Source organism: Stegodyphus dumicola, chromosome 5, assembly GCF_044657685.1.
Source record: "Stegodyphus dumicola isolate Sdum_Otavi_A_Nest chromosome 5, ASM4465768v1".
In the NCBI taxonomy this organism is placed as follows: Eukaryota; Metazoa; Arthropoda; class Arachnida; order Araneae; family Eresidae; genus Stegodyphus; species Stegodyphus dumicola.
Window position 1 is genome coordinate 70,744,049 of NC_140772.1, and position 24,264 is coordinate 70,768,312.

The following is a 24,264-nucleotide window of genomic DNA, read 5'->3' on the forward strand; positions in this document are numbered from 1 at the left end:
GTTGCTGAGAATGGTAGAAATTTGTGGACGATTTTTTAGCACTACGTTCCAGATTTTTTAGCACTACTCTCGTTCCAGATTTTTTAGCACTACTACTAACAGACGAACTAAAGGAGGTGATGCTAAAAACAGAAAAATTTTTTCGACACAAGATCTGAAATTAATTATTCATAATCTTAATTCCTACCTTGGACATCAAGACTTCGTTAAAAATGCCATAAAACTTCTTCATACCTTTAAGAATACTACCTTATGGAATCTGATTAAAACAGTAAATCAACCGTCTCAATGCTCCAAAATAGTCAAGGATCTTATTTTAGACTTCTGCAATTTTAAACTAAAAAACAGTAGTTTCTTTCGCAAAAAACGTTTTTGTACTATTCAGTTCAAACACCCTTCTTACGATAAGTTCAAAATTCCTAGCATTTTCAAAAAATATCAGCACTTGCTTCCTAACCAACCAGTCCAGATTAAATCCTGTTTTAAATTTGAAAAAACCTTGGGTCAACAAGTTATAAACCACCACGTTATAAAAGATAATAGCACTTGTTACTGCCAAATGCCTGTCTACAAAAAATATGTCGATCCTTTCCACCAACATATAGTCACAGGAGATCTTAATATTGTAGAAAATACTGAATTACGTAACCTTATGCAACTAGGCACCAAGTTTCGTCCTACTTTCAGTCTTAATAGACACGTCTGCCTCAAACAATTCAATAATGATCTAGATAAATTTATTATTATTGCTAGTACAAGATCCAATTTACCCACTACAACTTTTCTTGAATGGAAAGCTGCACTTATAAAAGAATTTCAATGTTTGCTTTTCAAGGCGCCTAATTTCAACTCTTTACACAATAAAAAACACCTGGAGGATCTCATTCAAAAATTGCAACATAACTTTATCATCACGAAGATTGACAAAGCAAGCAACAATTTTAGTATTCTTTGACAACACTTCTACTACAACCTTCTGCATAAAGAGTTAAATAACACTTGCACTTACCAAAAAATAACTTCCAGTACTCAGATTCTTCTAAATAAATTTAAAGCACTACATAAAAGACTTAAAATACAACCCCAGAAATATAACAACAGGTTTGCAAATCTCTATGCCTTACCGAAATTTCATAAGTCTCCAATTAAATTCAGGTTCATAGCTAATAGTACTAAAAGTTATCTCAAAGAAATAGATTATCTCTTTGCGCAAAAACTTCGTATGATTCGTGAACTAATCAATAACTATGATTTTAAAGGTTTGCATTGCAACTGGATGATCTCTAGTAATGAACAAGTTATTAAAACTCTGAATTCCCTTCAAATAGAACATATCCAATGCTACGACTTTGAAAACCTTTATACATCTCTACCACTCGAAGAAATTTTTACAAGTTTACTTGCTCTTCCAGATTTATTTCCACAAATTTCTACCATTCTCAGCAACGAAAAATGGCAGCTATTCCTTACCAGCGTTCTCTTCAATAATTTTATTCAGTTTGACAATTACATCTATAAACAAGTACAGGGAATACCTATGGGCGGGAATTTTTCAACTTCAGTTTGTGAATTATTCCTGTTCACTAAAGAACTAACCTATGTACGTTCACTCAGAACGGAAGAAAGTCTCTTTTTCCAACACATCTATAGATATATTGATGATGTCATAGCATTTAATAACTACAACAAAATAGAAAACGCTAATATCTACCCTGCTTGCTTAAAACTTAATAAAACCAATACAGAACAGCATGATATAGTCTACCTTGATTTACATATTATTGATTACCGTTTTATTAAAGTTTACGATAAAAGAAGAGAATTTAATTTTTCCACACTTAAACTCACTAACTGGAATTCAAATATTTCCAAAAGAGTAATAATCAACACAATTTATTCACAGCTACTTAGAATGAAAAGAATTTGCAATACTGCGGATCACTTACAAGAAGAAATACTATACTTCGTAACTATTTTAAAAAGTAACCAAATACCACATAAAATAATTAAAAATTCCCTGACCAAAGCTGGCATTAACCTTACCTAATTATAGATTTTTTGAGTTAGATAATGATTTTTTATACCTAAAGCTACGGACGGTCTAAGAAGGATGACTAATTCAGAGAATCTATTGTAAAAATGTACAGATAATTCTTGTTTATTCATTCTCTTTCCTCCAAAAAAATTTTGGCACTTTAATCTTAAATACTATTATGTACATATTTTTAAATTTAAATTTCTTTAGTGGCCAATTTTACTGCTTTTATTAACAAATCGGGCTTTTTTCATTTTTCATAGTAGCTTGATCGCCCGCTAGCTTGAAGAATTACGACTTTTTTAACATATTACTGTTTTTTCCTTTTTCTCATGCTTTAATGGCCAAGTTTTTATAGTTTTAGCTGAATTTGCCATTTTCACTTCGAAAAATTTTTTTCCATCCTTCTACAAGCCAAGCGCCATTTTTTGAGCTCTTCACACGATTCACGAGGTTTCCGGCCCCCTCCGATAATAGGAGACGAGTTACAGATAACGAAAATCACTTCGCATTGGCTAAACGCCCACAACTCTTCGCTCCCCCCTACCTACGTCATCCAAAAATAAGACGCTTAAAGTTAGCAGCCATTTTACTACATGTTTTCAGAGGGACAGCTTTACATCGCCAAGGTCAGTTTTTTGTTTCTTTTGTTACAACTTTTTCTTGGTCTTAGCAAGACCCACTGAGTTGTTCTTTTCCCAATTTTTTTTTTTTTAAATTTTATATTGATTATTAACTACAGGTTTTCTTACAGTTTTATAAAATCTACAATTTAAAAATTAAATTGTTAATCTTTAAGCTTGCAGGCCCAGCCCGAATGTATTTGTATTTTTAGGACTAATAGCTCATCGCTATTTATTTTCGTTTTGATTTTAATTTTTAACACCTTAATGTGTCTTTCTAAGCGGACGTGTCGGGAAATTGGAACAGAGAATTGAGACTATTAAAATTTCCAAGACACTTTGTCAAAAAATTTTTTAGCGTAAAAGTTTCAATTGTCTGTTTCGGCGAAACGCGTAATGGGGTTAGCTTGATTCGACGTTCAAACAATGAAATTTCCCTTGAAAAGCCTGTTTGGATATCGAATTGGGCTAATTTACCATTTTCCGCTTACTTTTAAACTTTTTCTGTTATTTAATTTTATTGTATTTATGTTTTACATGTCTAATGATTTGCTTTTCATGTGTATTGATTTTTGAAAACGTCTTTAACCTTTTGGAGCGGCAGCTCTTGGTAACTTTTAGGCGAGCTTTCTACAATTTTTATTTTTTACTTATTTTGCAGCATATTGCGCAAGATGTTTTCTTGACCAAAATTGTTTTTACTGCTTTGCTTGATAAATTATTTCTTTTTCGCAGCTTTTAGCGCAAAAAAGTGTCATTTAGTTCTGATATATTCAGTTTTTCAGGTTTTTGAGCTTTAGCTTATAAGTTGCCGGGAACTGTTAACAGTTCCACTTTCACGATAGGTTAGTCTTCCTCCCAAAAAACACTGTAAAGCAGGCTAGCTCCCTCTTTACTTTCAATCACTGGCTCAGATAAATAACATAAAAATAATTAAATGAAGCAACCAGCTTTGAAAAACCTGTAAGGCTAATGCTACTCCGCTTCCTTCTACTGCAAGTAAAACACAATCACTTTGAAAGACATACAATTGCATCTACCAAATCACCTGTAAAGAATGTTCTCTCGCATATATAGGTCAAACTAAAAACCCTCTCAACCTCAGAATTAATAACCATAGATCTCATATTAAAAGATTTAAAACTAAAAATAATAACAATAATAGCACCAAAGATCATCAACTTACAGCTATTCTTGAACATTATTATCAACATAATTTTGATCACATAGAAATTAACGTTCTTGATATTGTTCCTAACACCAAACTTCGACTGTTTAAGGAGTCGATTTACATACTTCAAAATAAGTCACTTTATCCTTACGGACTGAATGCATATCTCAGTAATACCACTAATAGGCAGCACGAGATTTCTATATATGGACAATTCAGATTTTTTAGCACTACTACTAACAGAGGAACTAGAGGAGGTGATGCTAAAAACAAAAAATTTTTTTCGACACAAGATCTGAAATTAATTATTCATAATCTTAATTCCTACCTTGGACATCAAGACTTCGTTAAAAATGCCATAAAACTTCTTCATACCTTTAAGAATACTACCTTATGGAATCTGATTAAAACAGTAAATCAACCGTCTCAATGCTCCAAAATAGTCAAGGATCTTATTTTAGACTTCTGCAATTTTAAACTAAAAAACAGTAGTTTCTTTCGCAAAAAACGTTTTTGTACTATTCAGTTCAAACACCCTTCTTACGATAAGTTCAAAATTCCTAGCATTTTCAAAAAATATCAGCACTTGCTTCCTAACCAACCAGTCCAGATTAAATCCTGTTTTAAATTTGAAAAAACCTTGGGTCAACAAGTTATAAACCACCACGTTATAAAAGATAATAGCACTTGTTACTGCCAAATGCCTGTCTACAAAAAATATGTCGATCCTTTCCACCAACATATAGTCACAGGAGATCTTAATATTGTAGAAAATACTGAATTACGTAACCTTATGCAACTAGGCACCAAGTTTCGTCCTACTTTCAGTCTTAATAGACACGTCTGCCTCAAACAATTCAATAATGATCTAGATAAATTTATTATTATTGCTAGTACAAGATCCAATTTACCCACTACAACTTTTCTTGAATGGAAAGCTGCACTTATAAAAGAATTTCAATGTTTGCTTTTCAAGGCGCCTAATTTCAACTCTTTACACAATAAAAAACACCTGGAGGATCTCATTCAAAAATTGCAACATAACTTTATCATCACGAAGATTGACAAAGCAAGCAACAATTTTAGTATTCTTTGACAACACTTCTACTACAACCTTCTGCATAAAGAGTTAAATAACACTTGCACTTACTAAAAAATAACTTCCAGTACTCAGATTCTTCTAAATAAATTTAAAGCACTACATAAAAGACTTAAAATACAACCCCAGAAATATAACAACAGGTTTGCAAATCTCTATGCCTTACCGAAATTTCATAAGTCTCCAATTAAATTCAGGTTCATAGCTAATAGTACTAAAAGTTATCTCAAAGAAATAGATTATCTCTTTGCGCAAAAACTTCGTATAATTCGTGAACTAATCAATAACTATGATTTTAAAGGTTTGCATTGCAACTGGATGATCTCTAGTAATGAACAAGTTATTAAAACTCTGAATTCCCTTCAAATAGAACATATCCAATGCTACGACTTTGAAAACCTTTATACATCTCTACCACTCGAAGAAATTTTTACAAATTTACTTGCTCTTCCAGATTTATTTCCACAAATTTCTACCATTCTCAGCAATGAAAAATGGCAGCTATTCCTTACCAGCGTTCTCTGCAATAATTTTATTCAGTTTGACAATTACATCTATAAACAAGTACAGGGAATACCTATGGGCGGGAATTTTTCAACTTCAGTTTGTGAATTATTCCTGTTCACTAAAGAACTAACATATGTACGTTCACTCAGAACGGAAGAAAGTTTCTTTTTCCAACACATCTATAGATATATTGATGATGTCATAGCATTTAATAACTACAACAAAATAGAAAACGCTAATATCTACCCTGCTTGCTTAAAACTTAATAAAACCAATACAGAACAGCATGATATAGTCTACCTTGATGTACATATTATTGATTACCGTTTTATTAAAGTTTACGATAAAAGAAGAGAATTTAATTTTTCCACACTTAAACTCACTAACTGGAATTCAAATATTTCCAAAAGAGTAATAATCAACACAATTTATTCACAGCTACTTAGAATGAAAAGAATTTGCAATACTGCGGATCACTTACAAGAAGAAATACTATACTTCGTAACTATTTTAAAAAGTAACCAAATACCACATAAAATAATTAAAAATTCCCTGACCAAAGCTGGCATTAACCTTACCTAATTATAGATTTTTTGAGTTAGATAATGATTTTTTATACCTAAAGCTACGGACGGTTTAAGAAGGATGACTAATTCAGAGAATCTATTGTAAAAATGTACAGATAATTCTTGTTTATTCATTCTCTTTCCTCCAAAAAAATTTTGGCACTTTAATCTTAAATACTATTATGTACATATTTTTAAATTTAAATTTCTTTAGTGACCAATTTTACTGCTTTTATTAACAAATCGGGCTTTTTTCATTTTTCATAGTAGCTTGATCGCCCGCTAGCTTGAAGAATTACGACTTTTTTAACATATTACTGTTTTTTCCTTTTTCTCATGCTTTAATGGCCAAGTTTTTATAGTTTTAGCTGAATTTGCCATTTTCACTTCGAAAAATTTTTTTCCATCCTTCTACAAGCCAAGCGCCATTTTTTGAGCTCTTCACACGATTCACGAGATTTCCGGCCCCCTCCGATAATAGGAGACGAGTTACAGATAACGAAAATCACTTGGCATTGGCTAAACGCCCACAACTTTTCGCTCCCCCCTACCTACGTCATCCAAAAATAAGACGCTTAAAGTTAGCAGCCATTTTACTACATGTTTTCAGAGGGACAGCTTTACATCGCCAAGGTCAGTTTTTTTGTTTCTTTTGTTACAACTTTTTCTTGGTCTTAGCAAGACCCACTGAGTTGTTCTTTTCCCAATTTTTTTTTTTTTAAATTTTATATTGATTATTAACTACAGGTTTTCTTACAGTTTTATAAAATCTACAATTTAAAAATTAAATTGTTAATCTTTAAGCTTGCAGGCCCAGCCCGAATGTATTTGTATTTTTAGGACTAATAGCTCATCGCTATTTATTTTCGTTTTGATTTTAATTTTAGACTAGATTTAGAAAGTTTGATTTTGATTTACATATTTTAACACCTTAATGTGTCTTTCTAAGCGGACGCGTCGGGAAATTGGAACAGAGAATTGAGACTATTAAAATTTCCAAGACACTTTGTCAAAAAATTTTTTAGCGTAAAAGTTTCAATTGTCTGTTTCGGCGAAACGCGTAATGGGGTTAGCTTGATTCGACGTTCAAACAATGAAATTTCCCTTGAAAAGCCTGTTTGGATATCGAATTGGGCTAATTTACCATTTTCCGCTTACTTTTTAACTTTTTCTGTTATTTAATTTTATTGTATTTATGTTTTACATGTCTAATGATTTGCTTTTCATGTGTATTGATTTTTGAAAACGTCTTTAACCTTTTGGAGCGGCAGCTCTTGGTAACTTTTAGGCGAGCTTTCTACAATTTTTATTTTTTACTTATTTTGCAGCATATTGCGCAAGATGTTTTCTTGACCAAAATTGTTTTTACTGCTTTGCTTGATAAATTATTTCTTTTTCGCAGCTTTTAGCGCAAAAAAGTGTCATTTAGTTCTGATATATTCAGTTTTTCAGGTTTTTGAGCTTTAGCTTATAAGTTGCCGGGAACTGTTAACAGTTCCACTTTCACGATAGGTTAGTCTTCTTCCCAAAAAACACTGTAAAGCAGGCTAGCTCCCTCTTTACTTTCAATCACTGGCTCAGATAAATAACATAAAAATAATTAAATGAAGCAACCAGCTTTGAAAAACCTGTAAGGCTAATGCTACTCCGCTTCCTTCTACTGCAAGTAAAACACAATCACTTTGAAAGACATACAATTGCATCTACCAAATCACCTGTAAAGAATGTTCTCTCGCATATATAGGTCAAACTAAAAACCATCTCAACCTCAGAATTAATAACCATAGATCTCATATTAAAAGATTTAAAACTAAAAATAATAACAATAATAGCACCAAAGATCATCAACTTACAGCTATTCTTGAACATTATTATCAACATAATTTTGATCACATAGAAATTAACGTGCTTGATATTGTTCCTAACACCAAACTTCGACTGTTTAAGGATTCGATTTACATACTTCAAAATAAGTCACTTTATCCTTACGGACTGAATGCATATCTCAGTAATACCACTAATAGGCAGCACGAGATTTCTATATATGGACAATTCAGATTTTTTAGCACTACTACTAACAGAGGAACTAGAGGAGGTGATGCTAAAAACAAAAAATTTTTTTCGACACAAGATCTGAAATTAATTATTCATAATCTTAATTCCTACCTTGGACATCAAGACTTCGTTAAAAATGCCATAAAACTTCTTCATACCTTTAAGAATACTACCTTATGGAATCTGATTAAAACAGTAAATCAACCGTCTCAATGCTCCAAAATAGTCAAGGATCTTATTTTAGACTTCTGCAATTTTAAACTAAAAAACAGTAGTTTCTTTCGCAAAAAACTTTTTTGTACTATTCAGTTCAAACACCCTTCTTACGATAAGTTCAAAATTCCTAGCATTTTCAAAAAATATCAGCACTTGCTTCCTAACCAACCAGTCCAGATTAAACTCTGTTTTAAATTTGAAAAAACCTTGGGTCAACAAGTTATAAACCACCACGTTATAAAAGATAATAGCACTTGTTACTGCCAAATGCCTGTCTACAAAAAATATGTCGATCCTTTCCACCAACATATAGTCACAGGAGATCTTAATATTGTAGAAAATACTGAATTACGTAACCTTATGCAACTAGGCACCAAGTTTCGTCCTACTTTCTGTCTTAATAGACACGTCTGCCTCAAACAATTCAATAATGATCTAGATAAATTTATTATTATTGCTAGTACAAGATCCAATTTACCCACTACAACTTTTCTTGAATGGAAAGCTGCACTTATAAAAGAATTTCAATGTTTGCTTTTCAAGGCGCCTAATTTCAACTCTTTACACAATAAAAATCACCTGGAGGATCTCATTCAAAAATTGCAACATAACTTTATCATCACGAAGATTGACAAAGCAAGCAACAATTTTAGTATTCTTTGACAACACTTCTACTACAACCTTCTGCATAAAGAGTTAAATAACACTTGCACTTACCAAAAAATAACTTCCAGTACTCAGATTCTTCTAAATAAATTTAAAGCACTACATAAAAGACTTAAAATACAACCCCAGAAATATAACAACAGGTTTGCAAATCTCTATGCCTTACCGAAATTTCATAAGTCTCCAATTAAATTCAGGTTCATAGCTAATAGTACTAAAAGTTATCTCAAAGAAATAGATTATCTCTTTGCGCAAAAACTTCGTATGATTCGTGAACTAATCAATAACTATGATTTTAAAGGTTTGCATTGCAACTGGATGATCTCTAGTAATGAACAAGTTATTAAAACTCTGAATTCCCTTCAAATAGAACATATCCAATGCTACGACTTTGAAAACCTTTATACATCTCTACCACTCGAAGAAATTTTTACAAGTTTACTTGCTCTTCCAGATTTATTTCCACAAATTTCTACCATTCTCAGCAACGAAAAATGGCAGCTATTCCTTACCAGCGTTCTCTTCAATAATTTTATTCAGTTTGACAATTACATCTATAAACAAGTACAGGGAATACCTATGGGCGGGAATTTTTCAACTTCAGTTTGTGAATTATTCCTGTTCACTAAAGAACTAACCTATGTACGTTCACTCAGAACGGAAGAAAGTCTCTTTTTCCAACACATCTATAGATATATTGATGATGTCATAGCATTTAATAACTACAACAAAATAGAAAACGCTAATATCTACCCTGCTTGCTTAAAACTTAATAAAACCAATACAGAACAGTATGATATAGTCTACCTTGATTTACATATTATTGATTACCGTTTTATTAAAGTTTACGATAAAAGAAGAGAATTTAATTTTTCCACACTTAAACTCACTAACTGGAATTCAAATATTTCCAAAAGAGTAATAATCAACACAATTTATTCACAGCTACTTAGAATGAAAAGAATTTGCAATACTGCGGATCACTTACAAGAAGAAATACTATACTTCGTAACTATTTTAAAAAGTAACCAAATACCACATAAAATAATTAAAAATTCCCTGACCAAAGCTGGCATTAACCTTACCTAATTATAGATTTTTTGAGTTAGATAATGATTTTTTATACCTAAAGCTACGGACGGTTTAAGAAGGATGACTAATTCAGAGAATCTATTGTAAAAATGTACAGATAATTCTTGTTTATTCATTCTCTTTCCTCCAAAAAAATTTTGGCACTTTAATCTTAAATACTATTATGTACATATTTTTAAATTTAAATTTCTTTAGTGGCCAATTTTACTGCTTTTATTAACAAATCGGGCTTTTTTCATTTTTCATAGTAGCTTGATCGCCCGCTAGCTTGAAGAATTACGACTTTTTTAACATATTACTGTTTTTTCCTTTTTCTCATGCTTTAATGGCCAAGTTTTTATAGTTTTAGCTGAATTTGCCATTTTCACTTCGAAAAATTTTTTTCCATCCTTCTACAAGCCAAGCGCCATTTTTTGAGCTCTTCACACGATTCACGAGGTTTCCGGCCCCCTCCGATAATAGGAGACGAGTTACAGATAACGAAAATCACTTCGCATTGGCTAAACGCCCACAACTCTTCGCTCCCCCCTACCTACGTCATCCAAAAATAAGACGCTTAAAGTTAGCAGCCATTTTACTACATGCTTTCAGAGGGACACCTTTACATCGCCAAGGTCAGTTTTTTGTTTCTTTTGTTACAACTTTTTCTTGGTCTTAGCAAGACCCACTGTGTTGTTCTTTTCTCAATTTTTTTTTTTTTAAATTTTATATTGATTATTAACTACAGGTTTTCTTACAGTTTTATAAAATCTACAATTTAAAAATTAAATTGTTAATCTTTAAGCTTGCAGGCCCAGCCCGAATGTATTTGTATTTTTAGGACTAATAGCTCATCGCTATTTATTTTCGTTTTGATTTTAATTTTAGACTAGATTTAGAAAGTTTGATTTTGATTTACATATTTTAACACCTTAATGTGTCTTTCTAAGCGGACGCGTCGGGAAATTGGAACAGAGAATTGAGACTATTAAAATTTCCAAGACACTTTGTCAAAAAATTTTTTAGCGTAAAAGTTTCAATTGTCTGTTTCGGCGAAACGCGTAATGGGGTTAGCTTGATTCGACGTTTTAACAATGAAATTTCCCTTGAAAAGCCTGTTTGGATATCGAATTGGGCTAATTTACCATTTTCCGCTTACTTTTTAACTTTTTCTGTTATTTAATTTTATTGTATTTATGTTTTACATGTCTAATGATTTGCTTTTCATGTGTATTGATTTTTGAAAACGTCTTTAAACTTTTGGAGCGGCAGCTCTTGGTAACTTTTAGGCGAGCTTTCTACAATTTTTATTTTTTACTTATTTTGCAGCATATTGCGCAAGATGTTTTCTTAACCAAAATTGTTTTTACTGCTTTGCTTGATAAATTATATATATATAATTATATATTAGATTTTTCTTGGAGCCACAGCTTTTGGTAACTGTTGGGCGAGCTGACTACACTTTCTCTTCTCATTTCCTTAATTTTGCAGCACATTGCGCAAAACAAATTTTAACCAAAATTGGTCTTTTTTGTATTGTTCTTACAACTTTGCTTATAATATATATATAATTTATCTCTTTTCCCGACCTGTTTCAGCTGTACAGGTACAGGTGTAGACAGCTGAAACAGGTCGGGAATAGAGACAAATTCCATGAGACAGTACATTTGTCTATTTACCTTAAAGAATTTAAGTTCGCTTTGCCATTCAAAGTCTCAGAGAATTTGTCGGAATGAAACATGTTTTAGCTTTTATCTCGTTAATCAACTTGGTTTGAAGCTTAAAAACACTTTTCCCTTGACTTTTCCCTTGAAGCTCTGAGTAAAGGAGATTAACCTATGTTTTTGTACTCTTAGGTTGCCATTTTATTGTATTTAGCAATTTCGTTTCTAATATTAATTTAATTTTTTTTTTTTTTTTTTTTTTTATGTTAAAATTTTTCTTTTGCAATGTAATTCAGAAACATGAAATAAGTAGCGTCCAAATATTCTTACGGCTTTTACTAGGTATTTTAATCTTAACTTTCAAAATTCATTTAAATTTAGGCGCACTAGGCCTTAATTTTGAACTTGTTAGTTCCTTCGTATTTTTTATAAATTGAAGTTTGTCTACTTTTCTAATTTATATATATATATACATACATAATTTAACAAATATTCTCTCATTCATATAAAGCTAAATTAAATTTTAAATTATGAAAATTCAATTGTATGCAAATAAATGATTAATTATTGCTGCGAACTAATTTGCAGGACAAAACAGGAAAAATATTTAATAATCGAAAAAATTAATCCTAAAAATTTTATAGAAATTTAAGACTATATAATTTGCATAAAGTGAATAATTTTTGAGCAGGCAGGAGACAGTACTTTGCAAAGGGAAGTTGCCTTTTAACCTAACTCTTCAATTACTCAATTCCTATTTCGTCATCCATATAGGCATGGGTAAGAATTATTGAAAACCAAAAGTAGTGAAATTAAATCTGAAATTAACATGCAAAATAATTTCGAGAAATTTAGTAAGCAAATCGACTAGGCAACAAAATTATTAATTAAAAGTATACATTGCTAATGTAATTAATAACTAAAAGTACATTTCTGATGTATAAGGGTATAAATACAAAGTAATTTAGAAACCCTTGCCTATATTGGAATTTATTTGAAAATTAATTAATTTAAAATTAATTTGAAAATGCACGAAAACCAAAATAAAATTAACCTTGCATCCAAAATATTTTGGATTATTAAAATTTTTTTTTGGATATTTGCACTTAATTTAAATATGCTTTCAGAATTTGAATGATATTGCAAATACGTTCGCAGCAATAATTAATATTTTACTTGTATGCAATTGAATTTAGCTTTATATGAATGAAAGAACATTTGTTAAATTCAGCTTTCAGTCCTTGCAGCACAAGAGCAAGTGAATTATTTAATTTTAATTTCTATTTATCTTTACTATTAGTTTCTTATCAAACAATTATATATATATCGTACGTTGCATTTTTTGTGGAAGATGAAACCAATCCACTCTTTAGTCATGGCCGATAAAAAGCTGATACCTAGATCTGACTGGATCACAACTGGCTTAGTGGTTAAAACATCATTTTTATTTCGTGCAGGAATAATTACTTAGAAATAAATTTTTGTTTAAATTGGTAAAACATTAAGATTGCTAAAGGTGACCCACAGCTTTCTTAAGTGCCTTTTGCAGTTAACATGTTAGATAATAATAATAAAAAACATGACTTTCCTTGAAGAACAAGCAGCAAAGATGTATTAGTATTTTTAGAACAGAAAGCGGAAATACTCAAAATTAAGCATTAAGTGCCTTTTGCTAATTTAAATTACACTTTTTTACACACAATATATATATATATATATATATATATATATATATATATATATATGTTTAAACATCTGAGTACTTAATTATATTATTGGAATTTTATCAGTAACACGAGCTGAATCAAAGATATAGTCACTTAAACGTCTGCTGAGTCTTGGTGACGTCTTGTTATTTTGATAAAACTGTAGAAATTTTCAGATACCGGTTTTCGTAAATACAGAACTGTCTGCAGTGATTACACTAATTAGTCTGACAATCTCATTCCACTTCCCTATTCTTCGATGAAAATAACAAACTATCCGCCTCGAATATTCTCGCTCGGTCTAAGACGTATCGCCGATTTTGTCACCAAATGGGCGATTTCCCGCCACATCTGGGAACATGCCTTTTTATTACTTTCTGGCAACCCTAAACCAGCTTTGCCGGGAAGCTAGATTTCGCAGCTGGGCATTTCCTAACACTGCATGTCCCGGCCAGTAAAATCCTTAATTAGAAGCCTAATTCAGTACAAACAAAAGGTAATAAAACAAACAAATAAGATAAATAAAGATAAAAGAAACAAATATTTAAGCTATTTACAAGTTACTACGTAGAAGTTATATACAGAAATTTACCACATAACAATTTTTTAATGAATTTCAGTCTCAGGCTTTTCATTAAGTTTATAGAGACATTAGGTTTTTTTAATAGGAGACATGTAAAATGAGCATTATCCTCGCTGGAACTCGAACCTCAGATCTCTCGAATACGCCCCGAGTATACTGATCATTACACCGCGAAGCCATGCTAAAAAGGCAGGAGAAATATCTTATATACTACCCACTTTTAAAGGGCGACTGAGGATTAGGGGACCCATTCCCCAAATACTGGCTCTGAGGAATCAATCGTGGACCCATTCACCAAATACTGGTTCTGAGGAATCAATCTCCACGATCTTCTTTTAGTTCGGGCGCCACTGTAGACACATTAGTTTTTTTTTTTTTTTTTTTTTTTTAATTACACACGAAACAGGAGCATTGCCCTCGCCTGAACTCTCGAAATTTCGGACCTCTCGAATACTCTCTGAGTGGGCTGACCATTACACCACGAATGCATGCTAAGAAGACAGAGGAAATACCTCATAAGTTAACCCCGATTAAATGCATTTTAATTGCAATTATCAGATGTATTTCTGTTTTGAATATCTTCAGTCTGAAGATTCAATCCTTTCAGGTTTTTCATCCATAAGAAGATCTGAAACAGTTCCCATCATGTGTTCAGTTCACCTGGTTATTTTTAACGTTTGGTACATGCTTATTTTCCTCTATTTCCTAAAAACCAGATCCTATTTTTTCATTACAGTTAGGATTATAATTCGATTCCTTACAAACACATGTATCCTTGTTTATAATCAGGATTGTGTGTGTTCAATTTGTATTATGAGAGACAAAGTTTGGGAAGTGGATGTATTTACTTGCAATACTGGAACGCTCTGCGTAAGCTGTACATCATCTTCTCCCATCTCTGCTCTGCATCACATGAAGTTTCAGATAGTTTCATGCTTGCTAACCGCGACTTCATACTTCACTATCAGTTTCTACCAACTTAACAGTCACATTTTTACTTTCTTCCATCTCTACTTCAAGCACTTGAAAATCAGGAACTTTTAATTCCATCTTTACCTTTTTCAGATGTTTTATTAGCCACTTCTTTTATATCTTCATCTTTACAAACAATATTATCACTTTCTTCCATTACCACTTCAGGCAATTGAGAAACAAAAGCTTCTTTCCCGTTTTTAACTTCTTCACCTTTTCATTCGATTTCTTCAATGTCGTTAGATGTTTCATCCTTCATTTCTTGATTTTTCTCAAACATTTCATTGGCGACTTCCTTCATTTCTCCAACACTTCATTCTTCAGATGCCACTACTGTCATTTCTGCATCCTTTATTCTGGCTACAGTTTTCCCTCTGAAAACCAAGATGTCGCTTCTAATCTTCTTTTCCTTCACTTTCATCCGTTGGAATTTCTTTAATTGCTTTCTTGTCCGGCTTTAAATTCTTCTTGACCCGATTTTAGTACATTGAAATATCGGAAGAGAATTAACAGTCAATTGAGTTAAATCCGACGCACGTTAATAAATATGAAATCATCCTCGTCCGATCTGGTTTTTATCTCTTCTTGTACGGTTTTCATCTCGTCTTGCCCAGCCTTCATCTGTGCTTGTCCGGCTTTCATCTCTTTCAGACCGGAATTTACAGCTGCTAACAAGTATAAAGTCTTCATTTCTTCCGCCATGGCTTTCTTCTGCAGGCGGATCACTGGCATTCACTCGCAAATCCCATTTCTGACACCAATTGTTGCGTTCTTCGGGTTCGTGGATTTGGAGTGATTGATGACAACACTTGATGAACCATCAAAACACAATTTATTCGTCAGTATTATACAGGACAATTCCAGAGACGCTTTACAGTTGTCGAAAAACTACGATAAGCAAGCTGAAACAATCAGCAACACAGTCTTCAGGCTATCAAGCTACAGGCTGAAGACAGCTTCACTGGAAAACACTAAAGTACAGCTACCTACTTGGTTCTGTCGCTCTCAGGCTAATCTCTGAACTCAAAATACTCTAGATACTCTGTCTACTCTGCTTACAGGCAGGGTAGATATATCTTTCGACCTGCCTTCAAGAACATTCTCGGGAAAACCGGTAAGAATGCGTTCTAGCATGTTCCCGCTCCGTCTATACCATATCGCCAATTTTGTCGCCAAATGGGCGATTTCGTGCCAAATTGGGTACCTTGCCACTTTCTGATAATCCTAAACCCGCTTTGCGGGAAAGTTATCTTTCTGCAGATGGGTATTTTGTAAACGTATAAGTAGAAAAGAATTTCTTTACGAAAAAGTGATTTTTGTTAGTTAAAGATTCCAGAGAAGGATTGAGAAATTTCTAGAGAAAATGTTGGCATTTATTTCTACTGTGTCGCCTGCAAAACTGTATCGCGATTTAGTCATTTCAAACTTCTATTAAATCATATTCAGAACTTCAAAAATTATCTTGAATTGTTTATAAACTCAATTTGAATTTACATTAGAAATTGGGAAGTTAGAAAAGTTGAAAATTGAGATTCTGTCAAAGATGAGATACTTCTAAACTCATCTCTAAGGGAAAAATTCCATACCTATTGCAAGCGCTTCCAATTGAACTTTAACTTCGTTAAAAAATTTCAGAAATACTTCTACTATATTAGTCAAAATATACTTCAGATATGTAATATGATGATCAGATATGTAATATGATCATTATAGTATATGTAATCTACTGAGAAGGCAACATCAGACAACTATTCAATTCCTTCAAGCGTTCACTAGGGATACTGAAATGTGTTAATTCAAAAATTATATCTAGCCTGCACTTTAATTTTAAATCTAAGCTTTCACTTTTTATTAAAGGCGGATGTACAATAAGGACTCCGAATCAAGGTTATTAAAAATATACAAATATTTTTGAGAGTGCTATGAAAGCGCACACCAACCAAGTGGTAAGCAGAAGAAGCTGTTTACCTGTGAAGGGTTTTCTTAGTAAAAGTTTCTAAGGCGTTAACATCAAAAGTCGCGTTAAAGCGGTATCAAAATTTATTAGAAGTTTCAAAGATCATTATAGTATATGTATGTCTAAATTTAAGAGAAGCATTTGAAGTACATTGAAATATCGGAAGAGAATTAACATGGGTCACCAAAGAAGTCAATTGAGTTTAATCCGACGCACGTTAATAAATATGAAACCATCCACAAACAAACCATCTGCAAATACGTCGGTTCAAACGAAATTTCTGGCATTTCAGATGTAAAAAATGTACTTATGCTTTTATGAATGATTTATTGATTTCACCTCATTAAAAGCAATGCATGTAAAACCTTGTAGCAATAACTGCAGCAAAATGCGTCCCAAGTGTTTGGAAACCACTGAACTATGTTACCGTTCTGTATTCAGCATTTTCTTGATTAAAAGAATGGGTAGATTTCAGTGGAGCTTGAATATCAGCATAACGGATATGAATAGTAATATTTTAATAAATGACAAACAGTGAAGTTTCATATTTAGCGTTTTCTCGGTCTGAATTACTGTTGCGTAATCTAATGGTTTAGAGGTTTCACTATATACCATTGCTCTATTTCTATTCTAAAGACATTTTATTTCTAAAGACATAAAATACTTGAAACCCAAGAAAGCAGAATACAGCTCACGAATATTTTTCTTCGTAAAAGATGTATTTGCTTTATATCTTTAATTAATCGTGGGTAAATATTCACACAACGATCGCCTAAATTTCACTTGCATCAATATTATGGTAGATCCAAGTTCCCAGTGAGATTTTAAACAAGCGTTTAAATCTCTCACTAATATATGTAACTTTAAAATCAAAAAGTCACTAAAATCGATTAAGTCAATATTAAGCTACTTTCCTGAGTTTGGAATAATCTTTTATATAAACAAATCTGTGATTTTTCACCAAGTCATACGCCTAAAGCTAATTATTTCTGATAAAATCCATGATGAAAAACATGATAATTATAACTGTAGGCAACAACGTCTTTTAACACATTTTCTAAATAATATCCTAAACACAACACTAGCAGAAATAATTTAATTCTAATCTTAAAATTCAGATCATACATCAGGGTTCCAAGTTGATGGTAAATATAGAACTATGAGAAACATAGGATAGTTTTGTGAACAGAATGTGTCATTAAATTTTAAGAAATATACGTCAGAGTCTACAATTGAGGAATGATTTTCTTTTGGAAAATAATAATTTAGTTAAAACAATAGCCAACTAAATGAGAGCTTTTATAATCCTGAAATTAGTATTTGTTATTCAGAATAACTTTTTAGTATAGATATGGCATGAACTCTGCTGATGTTATCAAGAACGATAGAAGCGTTTAAGAAAATAAAGGTTGCGAAACTCGTCAATGTGGAGAATCGTAGTTACTATGAAATATACTATTATAAACGTCAACGTTCTTGGTTTCTTAAACAGCAAATATGCATACTCATGGGGAGTTAGGCATCTGTATTTCTGTTACTTACAGAATGGAGGTGGAAGCATGAAAAATAAAAGTGATTATAAACTGATTAAATAACTAAAAATTAGGGTATTAAAATTTAAAACAAAATGGTTCTTTAAAATATTACAATTTAATATTCTGTTTTATTACTATGAAAACAGCTTATTCTGAGTTATTTATTCTTCTAAGTATTAATATTTTTCACTTTATTTTTTTTAAATCGGAATACTGAATGTAGACACATTATTTCTGTTACCAAAGAAATACGAAAAAATTACATGTAATAGAAGGTTCGTTTCTATGATTTAAAAAAAATATGAAAGATAAAAAGGAAACCCCATAACATAAAAATGGATTTTGAAGAGAAATATTAATATTCGACAGCTTAAAGGCTTATCGAAAGACGCATTTTGCATCATGGCAGATTTTAATTTGAACAAGTATTTTCAATTGGACTCAAGAGAGAAAATGAGATAGCATTCTTCCAGATGCCGTATTGAAATTGTATCGCTTTAAAGATGCATTAAGAACAAATAAACGGGGGAAATCAAGCAAGTCATATTTAAGTAGAGTGTTAAATTCCAAATGTAGTTTCCCGATTTACTCATGTGAAATAGAAACTTAATATATTTAGAAATGTTTGCCGCTTTTAGATTTAAACTGCCAAGGCGCGTATTGCTCAAAACAGCAAAAATTAAACAGACAAAATGTATTAAACGTTTAGAAAAATATTTATAATGCTATTAAATTTGTTTTATTACTTTACTATAAAATTCATACATTCATTCGTTTTCATTTAATGTTTCTCAAACTATGAATAAACACATTTATATAAAACACATAAAGTGAAAGTTAACAATTCCTTCCGAAGTCTATAAGTTATTTCTCTCGCCTTCTTAGCATGCCTTCGTGTGGTGTGGTGGTCAGCACGCTCGACAAGTATTCGAGAGGTCCGTGTTTCGATTCCCGGCGAGGGCATTGCTCATTATTCATCTCTCGTTCAAAATACTTAATGTCTCTACAGTGGCGCCCGAACTAAAAGGGTAGTAGATGATGATTATTCACAACCATAATATGGCGATTGGGTCCCCTAACCACCAGTCAACCTTTAAAAGGTGTAGTATATAATAGATTTCTCTCCCCTTTTTAGCATGCCTTCGTCTTGTAGTGGTCAGCGCGCTGGACGCGTATTTGATAGGTCCGTGGTTCGAGTTCCGGCGAGGGTATGGCTCATTTTTCATGTCTCCTGCTTCCAAATGACCTAATGTCTCTACAAGTCATATATTTGAAAATGATTAATCCTGCTCTTTCTCTTTAAACAGCTACTTTTCTTCTAATTGTCTTTTACTTTGTAGAGACATTAGGTTATTTTGAATCAGGAGACACAAAAGATAGCAATGCCCTTGCCGGGATTCGAACCTTCACCTCTCAAATATCGAGTGTGCTACAGTTACACCACGAAGGCATGCAGAAAGGTGGGTGCAAATATTTATATACTCCCTATTTTAAAGGGCGACTGGGGATTAAGGAACCCAGTCGCCAAACTCTGGTGGTGAAGAATCATCATCCATCACCTTTTAGTTTGGGCGACACTGTAGAGACATTAATTTTTTTGAAGCAGGAGACATGAAAATGCGCAATGCCCTCGCCGGGATTCGAACCGGAACCTACTGTACCCGAGAGTGCCAGCGTTACAACACGAAGGCATGCAGAAAGGAGGGAGAAATTACCTGATAACTTTATAATATCTGCATTTTTAATATATATATTATACTTTATATATTGCCATTGTCGGATATTGATTGAGGCTGAAAATGGAAGACAGAGGTATTGAGGATTCTTATAATAAGAATTGGTATTGTAAGATTACACAATACTTTTGTCTTCCAAAATCAGCCCTGTACGGCAATGTTGGTTTTCTGGACAGTTGCGGGATCCGGACGATACCCGAATTGTCAATGAAAACCGCCCCGGTGTCCAGATGACTACAGATCTATTAAAATTATGTGTCCACCCAAAACGTAACTTGAAATTACTCAAAATAAATGCTAAGTGAGACCGTGATCTTTATTAAGTACTGTCTGAAGACCAGCTGAGACGTATGGGAAACAGAGAAAGCAGTTCTTTAAATAAATCTGATGCATATTGCAATGTCTTCTCTTTTAAGCATGCCAGTAACTATGAATCATTCTTCTGTATTCGTGATTGATAGCTCATTGGCTCAAAATCTCCGCCCAGATTGGATAGTGATTAGTGTCTCTGACTGCCGTACCGAAGAGCTCCGGTTAAATTCCCGGAGAAGTCATGGATATTTCTAAATGTACAGTGTCTCTGCGGCATGGAGGCACTCTAAATATATGTAAAGCTGAAAGTGCTATCGTGTGGTTTGGAGGTAGGAGAGAGAGAGTAGAAAGTAGCAGGTGGGATGGGAAGTAGATGTCCAACATATTTGAGGCTCTCCCAACCATTCTTCTATGAAATATGGCCTGTAAAACAACAATAACATTGGGCAAAAATCACAGGATCTTTTCTGCAAATTCAAAAGAACATTCATGATGAATATAATGACTTCGAATATTTCTGAAAGCTGAATTTTAACTTTGTTTACAAATAAAGCACCATTCAATGATTCTATATGATTGTCACCCAATCTAATAATTTTCTTTCTTCCAGGTTGGGAATTGGATTTTGTTAAGAAATTAAACTAGTGGTAACTTGCGATATTAATAATTCAAGTATTCAATAATATACTCTGAATATATGAAGTCAGTGAAACTATTGACAAAATATTTGCGTAACTTAAATTAGAAATGGGTAGAAAACTCATAATTTATTTATTCTTGCTTTCATTGGATTAATATTAATTCTAAATTAATTATCTAAAAATTCGTAAAATTGTTAGATACTTACTAACTGTATAAACCTCTTTATAGTTCCCCATATAAAGAATTTTATAACAGATAAAATAAAAATTGTTGCTTCTATCAAAAATATATAATCTTCGAGGGTAATTGTAAGTAACAATTGATGTTACCTTTAACAATATTCCTTAACCTCAAAACGTTTTTACTCTTTAAATTATCTGACTTAAGGCACGCATAAATTAAAATTCCAAGCATTGATTCCTGGAGAAGAATTACTTAACTAAAGTGTATCATTAATCTGTAATGCAATATGAACTTTCGCCTAGTATTTTCCGAGTACATTTCACGAATGTAATAAGTAATTTCTAATTCTTACATCAAAGGAGAAAATATCTTTAATTAAATACGGATTCTTTCATATATCTCTAGTATTAATGAAATACCGAAAAAGTACATCCATCACCTCAGTCAGGAACATAAATTATCAAATAACATTATATTTAATTGCAATATTTTTAATATTTGCCTTGAAATCTGCTAAATAACATTAATGTTTTTGTTCAAAGAATAATTTTAAAAACTAAGCATACATATGAAACATAATTAATCTGTTCACATTGTAGATGAAATTTTCACGCTTATGAGAATACACATTAACCGAGAAAATACTATGGGGAAAAGTTAAAATAAATGAGATAAAATATCGGAATGATAATTTTTGTGTAAATAAATGTATATGCTAATCAAAACTTTAGCTTTAATTTTTAATACTCGTTTAACTCTACTATTGTAGTCGGCTATTTTTCCTTTCCATTTTAAAAATAAAATTTAACAGTTTATCATAAATTCTTCTAAACTTCTTTATGTACAAAATTAATTCGTGTAATATAATTCTTGTATAAAACTAAAGGCTCAGGCACTTATTTAACGCTTCAGGCTATATTACACACTATTTACTCGCATATTTCTCTTTGCCTACTAATTTTACGTCTTGAAAACTGGTAAGGATTTAGTCTTAGTTTATTTTATTATGGCAAAGCACCTCGAGGGCTATCTGCTTAAGGAAAAGGATGCCTTCGTAAAGAATTTTCTAAAGGAAACTGTCTCGTTTTCTCCTTACACATGGAAAACACCACGAAACGTTCATGCACCCAGCCCGTTTGTCAGGATTCGAGCTGCAAACCGAACTCCCAGTATTCAGCGACTTTATAGCTCGGCCGCTGGTGGACCATGACGGTAGGATATGATAACAATAAATGTCCTTTTCAGCGCTGCTTACAATTACCTGTCTTTTCGGATTAAGCCAACAGAATCTCACACAAGGAGAAAGAGTTCAAACTGTAAGTCTAACTGATTAATATTATTTTGGTCATGTATTTCTTCTGCTAATGTGATATACGACATTTTAAACTGTATTTTAAATTATAATTTAAATATTTTTGATATATTTATATTACCCATTTGTTTTTAGATTACTTTTCTTCTTTTATGTATCGAAAATAAATTTTATAATTTAAAAAAAAAATGTCAATATGTTTACAAGATCGCGTCAGGGAATTTTCTCCGTTTGTATGAAAATTTATAATTTAATTCTAAAAATTTATTTCTTAAGATTCCAAAGATTTATTTAGTTCATTTAAATAAATGAGGGAGACGAAATATCAGCGATTATTACTTAAATATCGTGGATCTTATGGAATAACTCTAATTCCCCTTGAAAAGTCGGCCTTTTTACAGTAATTAAATTTCTTTTGATATGTATTCGTTTTGAATTCTATTATTTTAAAATTTCTATTAAGCTTATCGTACATTATAATTACATACCTTTATCTTAATATTCTAATGTATTTTCGTTTAATAAATTTCATTTTACAATAGTTTTTGCTCTTCATTTCCTAAAGGATAATAGTAAATTAAAATTTATGATTAAATTTTTATATGCATTTTCCCTTTTTGCATTTTCATTTTTATTTTTAGAGTTGGTATTACTATGATTTTTTTTTTTAAATTTTGATATGTTTGGATTTCGTGTTAGACCTCTTTTAACCGATTGCTAATATTAATATTGTTGAGGAATAACCTTTTCTTTGACTCAAAGTTACTTTTAACTTAAAATCTTTAAGTCACTTTCCCTCTCTCTATATATATATTGTGTGTGTATATAAGATAAAATATGTAGATATAAATTACATTTTAATTAAAAATAACGGCTTAATGCTTAATTTTAATTTGGGTACTTCCCCTCTCTATTCTACAAATACTAGTAACTTTTCCTACGCTGCGTGATTTTAGTTAATTCGGAACGTGACTTGAAAAATACCGAAAACCCAAACGTTTTTAATGAGCTACCATCTTGGATAATTGCGCAATCTGCTTCTTCTCTGTTCTCGTTAAGACGCATTTTTTGCACCGATGTGCTGGAACCCAGAATGATTCTGAAGTACATTGTGGAGTAATTTTTGAATTTCTATAACTAGCGGATTTCTGGAATTTATACCACCTCTTACCTCCAAACTAGCTCGATAATCACTGCATTTAAGGGGTTATGTATCAAATCTGTAGGAGAGTTGAATAGCTTTCTTTATAGCTGTCAATTCAGGTTTAAATATTGAGTTACTATTACTTAATCTTCTTTTCCAAGTGTGTTTTAGGATATCATTTAACATGACACACAGGCCACTGCCTGTGCCTGCCTCAGTACGTGAACCAACTGTGTAAATGGCGATCCCGCGAATTGGCAATTGAGACGTTCTAGAGTAAATATAAGAATCGAGGTCATTTATAGGAGTGGTGGCAAAAATAATCTGAATTTTTTGCCTCGTAGTCTAAAGCTAAAAGGTATACGTTCCATAAAGTGATATGTTTGTTCAGTCATAATGTAAAGGAATGTGTTGCTTCTTGCTCCGCAGTTAGGTCGAAAGGATGTGGGGCTGCTGTCGAAGTTGGAAGGTATCCCCTACTGATTTGTAGAAGGGGCATTCTTTGTATG